The sequence below is a fragment of the Eleutherodactylus coqui genome, unplaced genomic scaffold (assembly GCF_035609145.1).
Source record: "Eleutherodactylus coqui strain aEleCoq1 unplaced genomic scaffold, aEleCoq1.hap1 HAP1_SCAFFOLD_370, whole genome shotgun sequence".
Taxonomy (NCBI): Eukaryota; Metazoa; Chordata; class Amphibia; order Anura; family Eleutherodactylidae; genus Eleutherodactylus; species Eleutherodactylus coqui.
Window position 1 is genome coordinate 75973 of NW_027102510.1, and position 13537 is coordinate 89509.

The 13537-nt window shown below is 48.1% G+C and overlaps 5 non-coding genes across 5 annotated transcripts; all 5 read right to left on the bottom strand.

Annotated features, from left to right (window-relative positions):
* Window positions 1-1030: 1030 nt before the first annotated feature.
* On the bottom strand, window positions 1031-1221 carry LOC136604233 (U2 spliceosomal RNA). The gene has a single exon (XR_010789770.1). It is a non-coding gene; the product is annotated as a U2 spliceosomal RNA (small nuclear RNA).
* A 2614-nt stretch (window positions 1222-3835) lies between these two features.
* Window positions 3836-4026, bottom strand: LOC136604234 (U2 spliceosomal RNA). Its single transcript, XR_010789771.1, has one exon. It is a non-coding gene; the product is annotated as a U2 spliceosomal RNA (small nuclear RNA).
* A 2616-nt stretch (window positions 4027-6642) lies between these two features.
* LOC136604235 (U2 spliceosomal RNA) lies at window positions 6643-6833 on the bottom strand. Its single transcript, XR_010789772.1, has one exon. It is a non-coding gene; the product is annotated as a U2 spliceosomal RNA (small nuclear RNA).
* Window positions 6834-9448: 2615 nt separating this feature from the next.
* On the bottom strand, window positions 9449-9639 carry LOC136604236 (U2 spliceosomal RNA). The gene has a single exon (XR_010789773.1). It is a non-coding gene; the product is annotated as a U2 spliceosomal RNA (small nuclear RNA).
* A 2602-nt stretch (window positions 9640-12241) lies between these two features.
* LOC136604238 (U2 spliceosomal RNA) lies at window positions 12242-12432 on the bottom strand. The gene has a single exon (XR_010789774.1). It is a non-coding gene; the product is annotated as a U2 spliceosomal RNA (small nuclear RNA).
* Between the last annotated feature and the right edge of the window lie 1105 nt (window positions 12433-13537).

The window sequence follows — 13537 nt, forward strand, 5'->3', positions numbered from 1 at the left end:
TTTTGCCAGCTGGGGAATGCTTATAGGCAAGGCCTTATCCCTGGTGGTGCGTGTAACGTCAGACCACGTTTTAGACATGCAGCAGCAGCATTCAGTCAGTGGCTGACAAACGAGCTCCATGCAAGTTTACATTAAACAGACACATTTCTTTCTTTACTGTATTGACTGCGGTCTGTAATCGAGCGGTTGAACTGTTTCTGTGTCCATGCATTGAATAAAGCAATACATCCTTGTAAAGTAGGCGTCCGTTCGTTGGAGTTCTTTGCTCCCCGAGTGTTGCTCCATCTCTAAACGTTGGCCTGGATCTTCATGGACGAATACTGCCCATCCCACGTGGAGCGTGTATCTCAGCCCGCGTGGAGTGCTGCAGTCCAATGAGGTATTCCGTGCTACATAGCAAGCCTTGGGCCTGTGTGATTGGGGGTCCGCTGCTGTCTGTCCACTCTGAAGCGCGCATCCGGGGCCGGCCGCTTTTCGACTACCAGCGACTGCAGGTCACACACACAGGCTGGTTGGAATGGCCTAGCATTATCCTGATCCGGAGGTGTAACTTGAAGCTGCGGGGCCCCAGTACAAAGTCTGGAACTGGGCCCCCAAACTATAAAGCGTCATTGATAGCATTGGTTTACAATGTGGGGAAGAGAGACTTTATGGGCCCCCTAGGGCTCCGGGCCCCCTGCACATACACCCATGACCCGAATACGTGGAGCATACAGACGCAGGCTGCCAGGATACGCTGTGCCTGCCCGATGTTTCCAACTTGGCTATTAGCGCAGCGGTAGGTACGAACTATAGAGTGCGGCTGCCATATGAACTGGTGTGTGTGTGTGTGTGTGTGTGTTTTGCTTCCAGTTGTACCTGTGCTGTGCACACTCTGGCAGACGCAGCTGCTCAGTGGATACAATGTTGCGAGCAGACGGGCTGAGTGTCAATCAAAGTGCTTGGGTGGTAGCAGCAGCCGCCGCCACAGCTGCGCTGCACCTCTTGCTCGTCGGTTTTGTTTTTCTGCTTTTGGAAACTGCTGTAGGAAAGGGGGTGCACCGGTCCTGGAGGTACTGCAATACCAGGTCAATGCGTGGAGTGGACAGAGCAAGCTCTTTTTCCAGCTCCCTGTTCTAAAAATCCATTTAATATATGGTCCCCAGATAGGGGACGTATCAGATATTAAACTGATAAGAACAGATACTACACTTGATCTTAGCCAAAAGGCCGAGAAGCGATAACCCGAAATGGGTTTCACCTGTAGCCCGGCCCGCCCAACTCCACTTCCAAGGCTTGAGGCAACACGCTCAGCCAGCACTCTGGGCGCACCCACAATGCACCCAGGCAGCTGGGAGAGCTATTAAAACTTTCCATAGCCCCGCCCCACGCCTTCTCAACCGCGCCCAGCCTCACACCCTCAGTCCTTCCTCTTGCACCGTGCTCACGCATCCTAGGCTTGCAGAGCCTGCTGCTGCTGCTACTGCAGGACTCGTCAGCTCCCTACAAAGGATGGTTAAGCCGGCGATGACACTAGAAGCAAGCACTAGTTTGTCTCTGAAGGTGCGTCGGTCGGTCGGTTGGAGGGATCTCTTCGGCCGGCCGCATTTCCAGTGGGGACGGATGGAAACTTTTAACCTAAAATAAGGGAAATTGGCTTCGGCCCCATAGGGCTTTATTGCCTTCCCCTGGGCCAGCATTAGTAGACCCTAGTAAGGAGAATATTAGAGCGGCATGGTCATCCGAAGAACTTAAAAACATACAGCAGGCCTTTTTTGCCCGCCCGCCATACATACATACATACATAACTACAGATTTTATATTTTTTTTTACATATATACATTATATATACACACACACACACACACACACACACACACACACACACACACACACACACACACAATCTTACTATCTTTAATCTATATCTACAAAATCTGTAATTTAGAAATAATCCATATCTATATTCTACATAATTAATAAAGATAGATAGATAGATAGATAGATAGATAGATAGATAGACTCACTCACATACATGCATACATACATACATACTGTATGCAATTGAGCCAGGTGTTTGGAAGGCTGACGATGTCACTCCTTTGTGATGTCATCAATTTAGAAGCATTAATACCGGGCTTGGCAGCCATTTCAGTCAGTCTCTGCTGCAGCTGGGAGACGGGAGATGGTCTTTATTTCCACCAAGAAGCTGCAGAACTACCGGTAACTGCATCATTTTTATTTTATTCAATATAGGTTTTATTGGTTTCATGGAGGGGGGGAAACTTTTGCCTTATCTCAAAGCAATGTAAAATTAACTTTGACAATGAAACTTAATAAATCAATTTCGAGTTGAACTATATCATGTTTGTCTGTGATATTTTATAAGGTCTACAAACAGGGGAATGAGGGGAGGGTAAGGGGGGGGTAGGTATCTATGACACGGGAGAAAGAAAAAATAAAACAAAAAGGGGGGGGGGGCGGGCTCCGGAATTGTTGTTTCTCTTTACGATTGTGGTTTAAACGTGTTACTCACATGTCCCTGTCTGTAACCACTTGGTAAATAGGGGTGAGCTCCGGGCATCTATCCATATCGCCCAGGTGTGATACAATTTATCATAGCCTGACGGCTCATCTGGAAGCCTCATTCTCTCCATACGCTCTATTTCGTGGATCATTGCTATTTTTAGTGGAGTGCATTTTTTATGCAGCACACAAGGGGGAGACAGCGGCCTACCAAAATCGAGTTGGCTGCTGCTGTGGCTTTCTTTTTTTAAAAAAAAGGTAGGTTCCGTTCTTCCATGGTGAGGAATAGGCAGGGAGGTTCGGTTTTTGCCAGCTGGGGAATGCTTATAGGCAAGGCCTTATCCCTGGTGGTGCGTGTAACGTCAGACCACGTTTTAGACATGCAGCAGCAGCATTCAGTCAGTGGCTGACAAACGAGCTCCATGCAAGTTTACATTAAACAGACACATTTCTTTCTTTACTGTATTGACTGCGGTCTGTAATCGAGCGGTTGAACTGTTTCTGTGTCCATGCATTGAATAAAGCAATACATCCTTGTAAAGTAGGCGTCCGTTCGTTGGAGTTCTTTGCTCCCCGAGTGTTGCTCCATCTCTAAACGTTGGCCTGGATCTTCATGGACGAATACTGCCCATCCCACGTGGAGCGTGTATCTCAGCCCGCGTGGAGTGCTGCAGTCCAATGAGGTATTCCGTGCTACATAGCAAGCCTTGGGCCTGTGTGATTGGGGGTCCGCTGCTGTCTGTCCACTCTGAAGCGCGCATCCGGGGCCGGCCGCTTTTCGACTACCAGCGACTGCAGGTCACACACACAGGCTGGTTGGAATGGCCTAGCATTATCCTGATCCGGAGGTGTAACTTGAAGCTGCGGGGCCCCAGTACAAAGTCTGGAACTGGGCCCCCAAACTATAAAGCGTCATTGATAGCATTGGTTTACAATGTGGGGAAGAGAGACTTTATGGGCCCCCTAGGGCTCCGGGCCCCCTGCACATACACCCATGACCCGAATACGTGGAGCATACAGACGCAGGCTGCCAGGATACGCTGTGCCTGCCCGATGTTTCCAACTTGGCTATTAGCGCAGCGGTAGGTACGAACTATAGAGTGCGGCTGCCATATGAACTGGTGTGTGTGTGTGTGTGTGTTTTGCTTCCAGTTGTACCTGTGCTGTGCACACTCTGGCAGACGCAGCTGCTCAGTGGATACAATGTTGCGAGCAGACGGGCTGAGTGTCAATCAAAGTGCTTGGGTGGTAGCAGCAGCCGCCGCCACAGCTGCGCTGCACCTCTTGCTCGTCGGTTTTGTTTTTCTGCTTTTGGAAACTGCTGTAGGAAAGGGGGTGCACCGGTCCTGGAGGTACTGCAATACCAGGTCAATGCGTGGAGTGGACAGAGCAAGCTCTTTTTCCAGCTCCCTGTTCTAAAAATCCATTTAATATATGGTCCCCAGATAGGGGACGTATCAGATATTAAACTGATAAGAACAGATACTACACTTGATCTTAGCCAAAAGGCCGAGAAGCGATAACCCGAAATGGGTTTCACCTGTAGCCCGGCCCGCCCAACTCCACTTCCAAGGCTTGAGGCAACACGCTCAGCCAGCACTCTGGGCGCACCCACAATGCACCCAGGCAGCTGGGAGAGCTATTAAAACTTTCCATAGCCCCGCCCCACGCCTTCTCAACCGCGCCCAGCCTCACACCCTCAGTCCTTCCTCTTGCACCGTGCTCACGCATCCTAGGCTTGCAGAGCCTGCTGCTGCTGCTACTGCAGGACTCGTCAGCTCCCTACAAAGGATGGTTAAGCCGGCGATGACACTAGAAGCAAGCACTAGTTTGTCTCTGAAGGTGCGTCGGTCGGTCGGTTGGAGGGATCTCTTCGGCCGGCCGCATTTCCAGTGGGGACGGATGGAAACTTTTAACCTAAAATAAGGGAAATTGGCTTCGGCCCCATAGGGCTTTATTGCCTTCCCCTGGGCCAGCATTAGTAGACCCTAGTAAGGAGAATATTAGAGCGGCATGGTCATCCGAAGAACTTAAAAACATACAGCAGGCCTTTTTTGCCCGCCCGCCATACATACATACATACATAACTACAGATTTTATATTTTTTTTTACATATATACATTATATATACACACACACACACACACACACACACACACACACACACACACACACACACACAATCTTAAATCTATCTTTAATCTATATCTACAAAATCTGTAATTTAGAAATAATCCATATCTATATTCTACATAATTAATAATAGATAGATAGATAGATAGATAGATAGATAGATAGATAGACTCACTCACATACATGCATACATACATACATACTGTATGCAATTGAGCCAGGTGTTTGGAAGGCTGACGATGTCACTCCTTTGTGATGTCATCAATTTAGAAGCATTAATACCGGGCTTGGCAGCCATTTCAGTCAGTCTCTGCTGCAGCTGGGAGACGGGAGATGGTCTTTATTTCCACCAAGAAGCTGCAGAACTACCGGTAACTGCATCATTTTTATTTTATTCAATATAGGTTTTATTGGTTTCATGGAGGGGGGGAAACTTTTGCCTTATCTCAAAGCAATGTAAAATTAACTTTGACAATGAAACTTAATAAATCAATTTCGAGTTGAACTATATCATGTTTGTCTGTGATATTTTATAAGGTCTACAAACAGGGGAATGAGGGGAGGGTAAGGGGGGGGTAGGTATCTATGACACGGGAGAAAGAAAAAATAAAACAAAAAGGGGGGGGGGGCGGGCTCCGGAATTGTTGTTTCTCTTTACGATTGTGGTTTAAACGTGTTACTCACATGTCCCTGTCTGTAACCACTTGGTAAATAGGGGTGAGCTCCGGGCATCTATCCATATCGCCCAGGTGTGATACAATTTATCATAGCCTGACGGCTCATCTGGAAGCCTCATTCTCTCCATACGCTCTATTTCGTGGATCATTGCTATTTTTAGTGGAGTGCATTTTTTATGCAGCACACAAGGGGGAGACAGCGGCCTACCAAAATCGAGTTGGCTGCTGCTGTGGCTTTCTTTTTTTAAAAAAAAGGTAGGTTCCGTTCTTCCATGGTGAGGAATAGGCAGGGAGGTTCGGTTTTTGCCAGCTGGGGAATGCTTATAGGCAAGGCCTTATCCCTGGTGGTGCGTGTAACGTCAGACCACGTTTTAGACATGCAGCAGCAGCATTCAGTCAGTGGCTGACAAACGAGCTCCATGCAAGTTTACATTAAACAGACACATTTCTTTCTTTACTGTATTGACTGCGGTCTGTAATCGAGCGGTTGAACTGTTTCTGTGTCCATGCATTGAATAAAGCAATACATCCTTGTAAAGTAGGCGTCCGTTCGTTGGAGTTCTTTGCTCCCCGAGTGTTGCTCCATCTCTAAACGTTGGCCTGGATCTTCATGGACGAATACTGCCCATCCCACGTGGAGCGTGTATCTCAGCCCGCGTGGAGTGCTGCAGTCCAATGAGGTATTCCGTGCTACATAGCAAGCCTTGGGCCTGTGTGATTGGGGGTCCGCTGCTGTCTGTCCACTCTGAAGCGCGCATCCGGGGCCGGCCGCTTTTCGACTACCAGCGACTGCAGGTCACACACACAGGCTGGTTGGAATGGCCTAGCATTATCCTGATCCGGAGGTGTAACTTGAAGCTGCGGGGCCCCAGTACAAAGTCTGGAACTGGGCCCCCAAACTATAAAGCGTCATTGATAGCATTGGTTTACAATGTGGGGAAGAGAGACTTTATGGGCCCCCTAGGGCTCCGGGCCCCCTGCACATACACCCATGACCCGAATACGTGGAGCATACAGACGCAGGCTGCCAGGATACGCTGTGCCTGCCCGATGTTTCCAACTTGGCTATTAGCGCAGCGGTAGGTACGAACTATAGAGTGCGGCTGCCATATGAACTGGTGTGTGTGTGTGTGTGTGTTTTGCTTCCAGTTGTACCTGTGCTGTGCACACTCTGGCAGACGCAGCTGCTCAGTGGATACAATGTTGCGAGCAGACGGGCTGAGTGTCAATCAAAGTGCTTGGGTGGTAGCAGCAGCCGCCGCCACAGCTGCGCTGCACCTCTTGCTCGTCGGTTTTGTTTTTCTGCTTTTGGAAACTGCTGTAGGAAAGGGGGTGCACCGGTCCTGGAGGTACTGCAATACCAGGTCAATGCGTGGAGTGGACAGAGCAAGCTCTTTTTCCAGCTCCCTGTTCTAAAAATCCATTTAATATATGGTCCCCAGATAGGGGACGTATCAGATATTAAACTGATAAGAACAGATACTACACTTGATCTTAGCCAAAAGGCCGAGAAGCGATAACCCGAAATGGGTTTCACCTGTAGCCCGGCCCGCCCAACTCCACTTCCAAGGCTTGAGGCAACACGCTCAGCCAGCACTCTGGGCGCACCCACAATGCACCCAGGCAGCTGGGAGAGCTATTAAAACTTTCCATAGCCCCGCCCCACGCCTTCTCAACCGCGCCCAGCCTCACACCCTCAGTCCTTCCTCTTGCACCGTGCTCACGCATCCTAGGCTTGCAGAGCCTGCTGCTGCTGCTACTGCAGGACTCGTCAGCTCCCTACAAAGGATGGTTAAGCCGGCGATGACACTAGAAGCAAGCACTAGTTTGTCTCTGAAGGTGCGTCGGTCGGTCGGTTGGAGGGATCTCTTCGGCCGGCCGCATTTCCAGTGGGGACGGATGGAAACTTTTAACCTAAAATAAGGGAAATTGGCTTCGGCCCCATAGGGCTTTATTGCCTTCCCCTGGGCCAGCATTAGTAGACCCTAGTAAGGAGAATATTAGAGCGGCATGGTCATCCGAAGAACTTAAAAACATACAGCAGGCCTTTTTTGCCCGCCCGCCATACATACATACATACATAACTACAGATTTTATATTTTTTTTTACATATATACATTATATATACACACACACACACACACACACACACACACACACACACACACACACACACACAATCTTAAATCTATCTTTAATCTATATCTACAAAATCTGTAATTTAGAAATAATCCATATCTATATTCTACATAATTAATAAAGATAGATAGATAGATAGATAGATAGATAGATAGATAGACTCACTCACATACATGCATACATACATACATACTGTATGCAATTGAGCCAGGTGTTTGGAAGGCTGACGATGTCACTCCTTTGTGATGTCATCAATTTAGAAGCATTAATACCGGGCTTGGCAGCCATTTCAGTCAGTCTCTGCTGCAGCTGGGAGACGGGAGATGGTCTTTATTTCCACCAAGAAGCTGCAGAACTACCGGTAACTGCATCATTTTTATTTTATTCAATATAGGTTTTATTGGTTTCATGGAGGGGGGGAAACTTTTGCCTTATCTCAAAGCAATGTAAAATTAACTTTGACAATGAAACTTAATAAATCAATTTCGAGTTGAACTATATCATGTTTGTCTGTGATATTTTATAAGGTCTACAAACAGGGGAATGAGGGGAGGGTAAGGGGGGGGTAGGTATCTATGACACGGGAGAAAGAAAAAATAAAACAAAAAGGGGGGGGGGGCGGGCTCCGGAATTGTTGTTTCTCTTTACGATTGTGGTTTAAACGTGTTACTCACATGTCCCTGTCTGTAACCACTTGGTAAATAGGGGTGAGCTCCGGGCATCTATCCATATCGCCCAGGTGTGATACAATTTATCATAGCCTGACGGCTCATCTGGAAGCCTCATTCTCTCCATACGCTCTATTTCGTGGATCATTGCTATTTTTAGTGGAGTGCATTTTTTATGCAGCACACAAGGGGGAGACAGCGGCCTACCAAAATCGAGTTGGCTGCTGCTGTGGCTTTCTTTTTTTAAAAAAAAGGTAGGTTCCGTTCTTCCATGGTGAGGAATAGGCAGGGAGGTTCGGTTTTTGCCAGCTGGGGAATGCTTATAGGCAAGGCCTTATCCCTGGTGGTGCGTGTAACGTCAGACCACGTTTTAGACATGCAGCAGCAGCATTCAGTCAGTGGCTGACAAACGAGCTCCATGCAAGTTTACATTAAACAGACACATTTCTTTCTTTACTGTATTGACTGCGGTCTGTAATCGAGCGGTTGAACTGTTTCTGTGTCCATGCATTGAATAAAGCAATACATCCTTGTAAAGTAGGCGTCCGTTCGTTGGAGTTCTTTGCTCCCCGAGTGTTGCTCCATCTCTAAACGTTGGCCTGGATCTTCATGGACGAATACTGCCCATCCCACGTGGAGCGTGTATCTCAGCCCGCGTGGAGTGCTGCAGTCCAATGAGGTATTCCGTGCTACATAGCAAGCCTTGGGCCTGTGTGATTGGGGGTCCGCTGCTGTCTGTCCACTCTGAAGCGCGCATCCGGGGCCGGCCGCTTTTCGACTACCAGCGACTGCAGGTCACACACACAGGCTGGTTGGAATGGCCTAGCATTATCCTGATCCGGAGGTGTAACTTGAAGCTGCGGGGCCCCAGTACAAAGTCTGGAACTGGGCCCCCAAACTATAAAGCGTCATTGATAGCATTGGTTTACAATGTGGGGAAGAGAGACTTTATGGGCCCCCTAGGGCTCCGGGCCCCCTGCACATACACCCATGACCCGAATACGTGGAGCATACAGACGCAGGCTGCCAGGATACGCTGTGCCTGCCCGATGTTTCCAACTTGGCTATTAGCGCAGCGGTAGGTACGAACTATAGAGTGCGGCTGCCATATGAACTGGTGTGTGTGTGTGTGTGTGTTTTGCTTCCAGTTGTACCTGTGCTGTGCACACTCTGGCAGACGCAGCTGCTCAGTGGATACAATGTTGCGAGCAGACGGGCTGAGTGTCAATCAAAGTGCTTGGGTGGTAGCAGCAGCCGCCGCCACAGCTGCGCTGCACCTCTTGCTCGTCGGTTTTGTTTTTCTGCTTTTGGAAACTGCTGTAGGAAAGGGGGTGCACCGGTCCTGGAGGTACTGCAATACCAGGTCAATGCGTGGAGTGGACAGAGCAAGCTCTTTTTCCAGCTCCCTGTTCTAAAAATCCATTTAATATATGGTCCCCAGATAGGGGACGTATCAGATATTAAACTGATAAGAACAGATACTACACTTGATCTTAGCCAAAAGGCCGAGAAGCGATAACCCGAAATGGGTTTCACCTGTAGCCCGGCCCGCCCAACTCCACTTCCAAGGCTTGAGGCAACACGCTCAGCCAGCACTCTGGGCGCACCCACAATGCACCCAGGCAGCTGGGAGAGCTATTAAAACTTTCCATAGCCCCGCCCCACGCCTTCTCAACCGCGCCCAGCCTCACACCCTCAGTCCTTCCTCTTGCACCGTGCTCACGCATCCTAGGCTTGCAGAGCCTGCTGCTGCTGCTACTGCAGGACTCGTCAGCTCCCTACAAAGGATGGTTAAGCCGGCGATGACACTAGAAGCAAGCACTAGTTTGTCTCTGAAGGTGCGTCGGTCGGTCGGTTGGAGGGATCTCTTCGGCCGGCCGCATTTCCAGTGGGGACGGATGGAAACTTTTAACCTAAAATAAGGGAAATTGGCTTCGGCCCCATAGGGCTTTATTGCCTTCCCCTGGGCCAGCATTAGTAGACCCTAGTAAGGAGAATATTAGAGCGGCATGGTCATCCGAAGAACTTAAAAACATACAGCAGGCCTTTTTTGCCCGCCCGCCATACATACATACATACATAACTACAGATTTTATATTTTTTTTTACATATATACATTATATATACACACACACACACACACACACACACACACACACACACACACACACACACACAATCTTAAATCTATCTTTAATCTATATCTACAAAATCTGTAATTTAGAAATAATCCATATCTATATTCTACATAATTAATAAAGATAGATAGATAGATAGATAGATAGATAGATAGATAGACTCACTCACATACATGCATACATACATACATACTGTATGCAATTGAGCCAGGTGTTTGGAAGGCTGACGATGTCACTCCTTTGTGATGTCATCAATTTAGAAGCATTAATACCGGGCTTGGCAGCCATTTCAGTCAGTCTCTGCTGCAGCTGGGAGACGGGAGATGGTCTTTATTTCCACCAAGAAGCTGCAGAACTACCGGTAACTGCATCATTTTTATTTTATTCAATATAGGTTTTATTGGTTTCATGGAGGGGGGGAAACTTTTGCCTTATCTCAAAGCAATGTAAAATTAACTTTGACAATGAAACTTAATAAATCAATTTCGAGTTGAACTATATCATGTTTGTCTGTGATATTTTATAAGGTCTACAAACAGGGGAATGAGGGGAGGGTAAGGGGGGGGTAGGTATCTATGACACGGGAGAAAGAAAAAATAAAACAAAAAGGGGGGGGGGGCGGGCTCCGGAATTGTTGTTTCTCTTTACGATTGTGGTTTAAACGTGTTACTCACATGTCCCTGTCTGTAACCACTTGGTAAATAGGGGTGAGCTCCGGGCATCTATCCATATCGCCCAGGTGTGATACAATTTATCATAGCCTGACGGCTCATCTGGAAGCCTCATTCTCTCCATACGCTCTATTTCGTGGATCATTGCTATTTTTAGTGGAGTGCATTTTTTATGCAGCACACAAGGGGGAGACAGCGGCCTACCAAAATCGAGTTGGCTGCTGCTGTGGCTTTCTTTTTTTAAAAAAAAGGTAGGTTCCGTTCTTCCATGGTGAGGAATAGGCAGGGAGGTTCGGTTTTTGCCAGCTGGGGAATGCTTATAGGCAAGGCCTTATCCCTGGTGGTGCGTGTAACGTCAGACCACGTTTTAGACATGCAGCAGCAGCATTCAGTCAGTGGCTGACAAACGAGCTCCATGCAAGTTTACATTAAACAGACACATTTCTTTCTTTACTGTATTGACTGCGGTCTGTAATCGAGCGGTTGAACATGCATTGAATAAAGCAATACATCCTTGTAAAGTAGGCGTCCGTTCGTTGGAGTTCTTTGCTCCCCGAGTGTTGCTCCATCTCTAAACGTTGGCCTGGATCTTCATGGACGAATACTGCCCATCCCACGTGGAGCGTGTATCTCAGCCCGCGTGGAGTGCTGCAGTCCAATGAGGTATTCCGTGCTACATAGCAAGCCTTGGGCCTGTGTGATTGGGGGTCCGCTGCTGTCTGTCCACTCTGAAGCGCGCATCCGGGGCCGGCCGCTTTTCGACTACCAGCGACTGCAGGTCACACACACAGGCTGGTTGGAATGGCCTAGCATTATCCTGATCCGGAGGTGTAACTTGAAGCTGCGGGGCCCCAGTACAAAGTCTGGAACTGGGCCCCCAAACTATAAAGCGTCATTGATAGCATTGGTTTACAATGTGGGGAAGAGAGACTTTATGGGCCCCCTAGGGCTCCGGGCCCCCTGCACATACACCCATGACCCGAATACGTGGAGCATACAGACGCAGGCTGCCAGGATACGCTGTGCCTGCCCGATGTTTCCAACTTGGCTATTAGCGCAGCGGTAGGTACGAACTATAGAGTGCGGCTGCCATATGAACTGGTGTGTGTGTGTGTGTGTGTTTTGCTTCCAGTTGTACCTGTGCTGTGCACACTCTGGCAGACGCAGCTGCTCAGTGGATACAATGTTGCGAGCAGACGGGCTGAGTGTCAATCAAAGTGCTTGGGTGGTAGCAGCAGCCGCCGCCACAGCTGCGCTGCACCTCTTGCTCGTCGGTTTTGTTTTTCTGCTTTTGGAAACTGCTGTAGGAAAGGGGGTGCACCGGTCCTGGAGGTACTGCAATACCAGGTCAATGCGTGGAGTGGACAGAGCAAGCTCTTTTTCCAGCTCCCTGTTCTAAAAATCCATTTAATATATGGTCCCCAGATAGGGGACGTATCAGATATTAAACTGATAAGAACAGATACTACACTTGATCTTAGCCAAAAGGCCGAGAAGCGATAACCCGAAATGGGTTTCACCTGTAGCCCGGCCCGCCCAACTCCACTTCCAAGGCTTGAGGCAACACGCTCAGCCAGCACTCTGGGCGCACCCACAATGCACCCAGGCAGCTGGGAGAGCTATTAAAACTTTCCATAGCCCCGCCCCACGCCTTCTCAACCGCGCCCAGCCTCACACCCTCAGTCCTTCCTCTTGCACCGTGCTCACGCATCCTAGGCTTGCAGAGCCTGCTGCTGCTGCTACTGCAGGACTCGTCAGCTCCCTACAAAGGATGGTTAAGCCGGCGATGACACTAGAAGCAAGCACTAGTTTGTCTCTGAAGGTGCGTCGGTCGGTCGGTTGGAGGGATCTCTTCGGCCGGCCGCATTTCCAGTGGGGACGGATGGAAACTTTTAACCTAAAATAAGGGAAATTGGCTTCGGCCCCATAGGGCTTTATTGCCTTCCCCTGGGCCAGCATTAGTAGACCCTAGTAAGGAGAATATTAGAGCGGCATGGTCATCCGAAGAACTTAAAAACATACAGCAGGCCTTTTTTGCCCGCCCGCCATACATACATACATACATAACTACAGATTTTATATTTTTTTTTACATATATACATTATATATACACACACACACACACACACACACACACACACACACACACACACACACACACACAATCTTAAATCTATCTTTAATCTATATCTACAAAATCTGTAATTTAGAAATAATCCATATCTATATTCTACATAATTAATAGATAGATAGATAGATAGATAGATAGATAGATAGATAGACTCACTCACATACATGCATACATACATACATACTGTATGCAATTGAGCCAGGTGTTTGGAAGGCTGACGATGTCACTCCTTTGTGATGTCATCAATTTAGAAGCATTAATACCGGGCTTGGCAGCCATTTCAGTCAGTCTCTGCTGCAGCTGGGAGACGGGAGATGGTCTTTATTTCCACCAAGAAGCTGCAGAACTACCGGTAACTGCATCATTTTTATTTTATTCAATATAGGTTTTATTGGTTTCATGGAGGGGGGGAAACTTTTGCCTTATCTCAAAGCAATGTAAAATTAACTTTGACAATGAAACTTAATAAATCAAT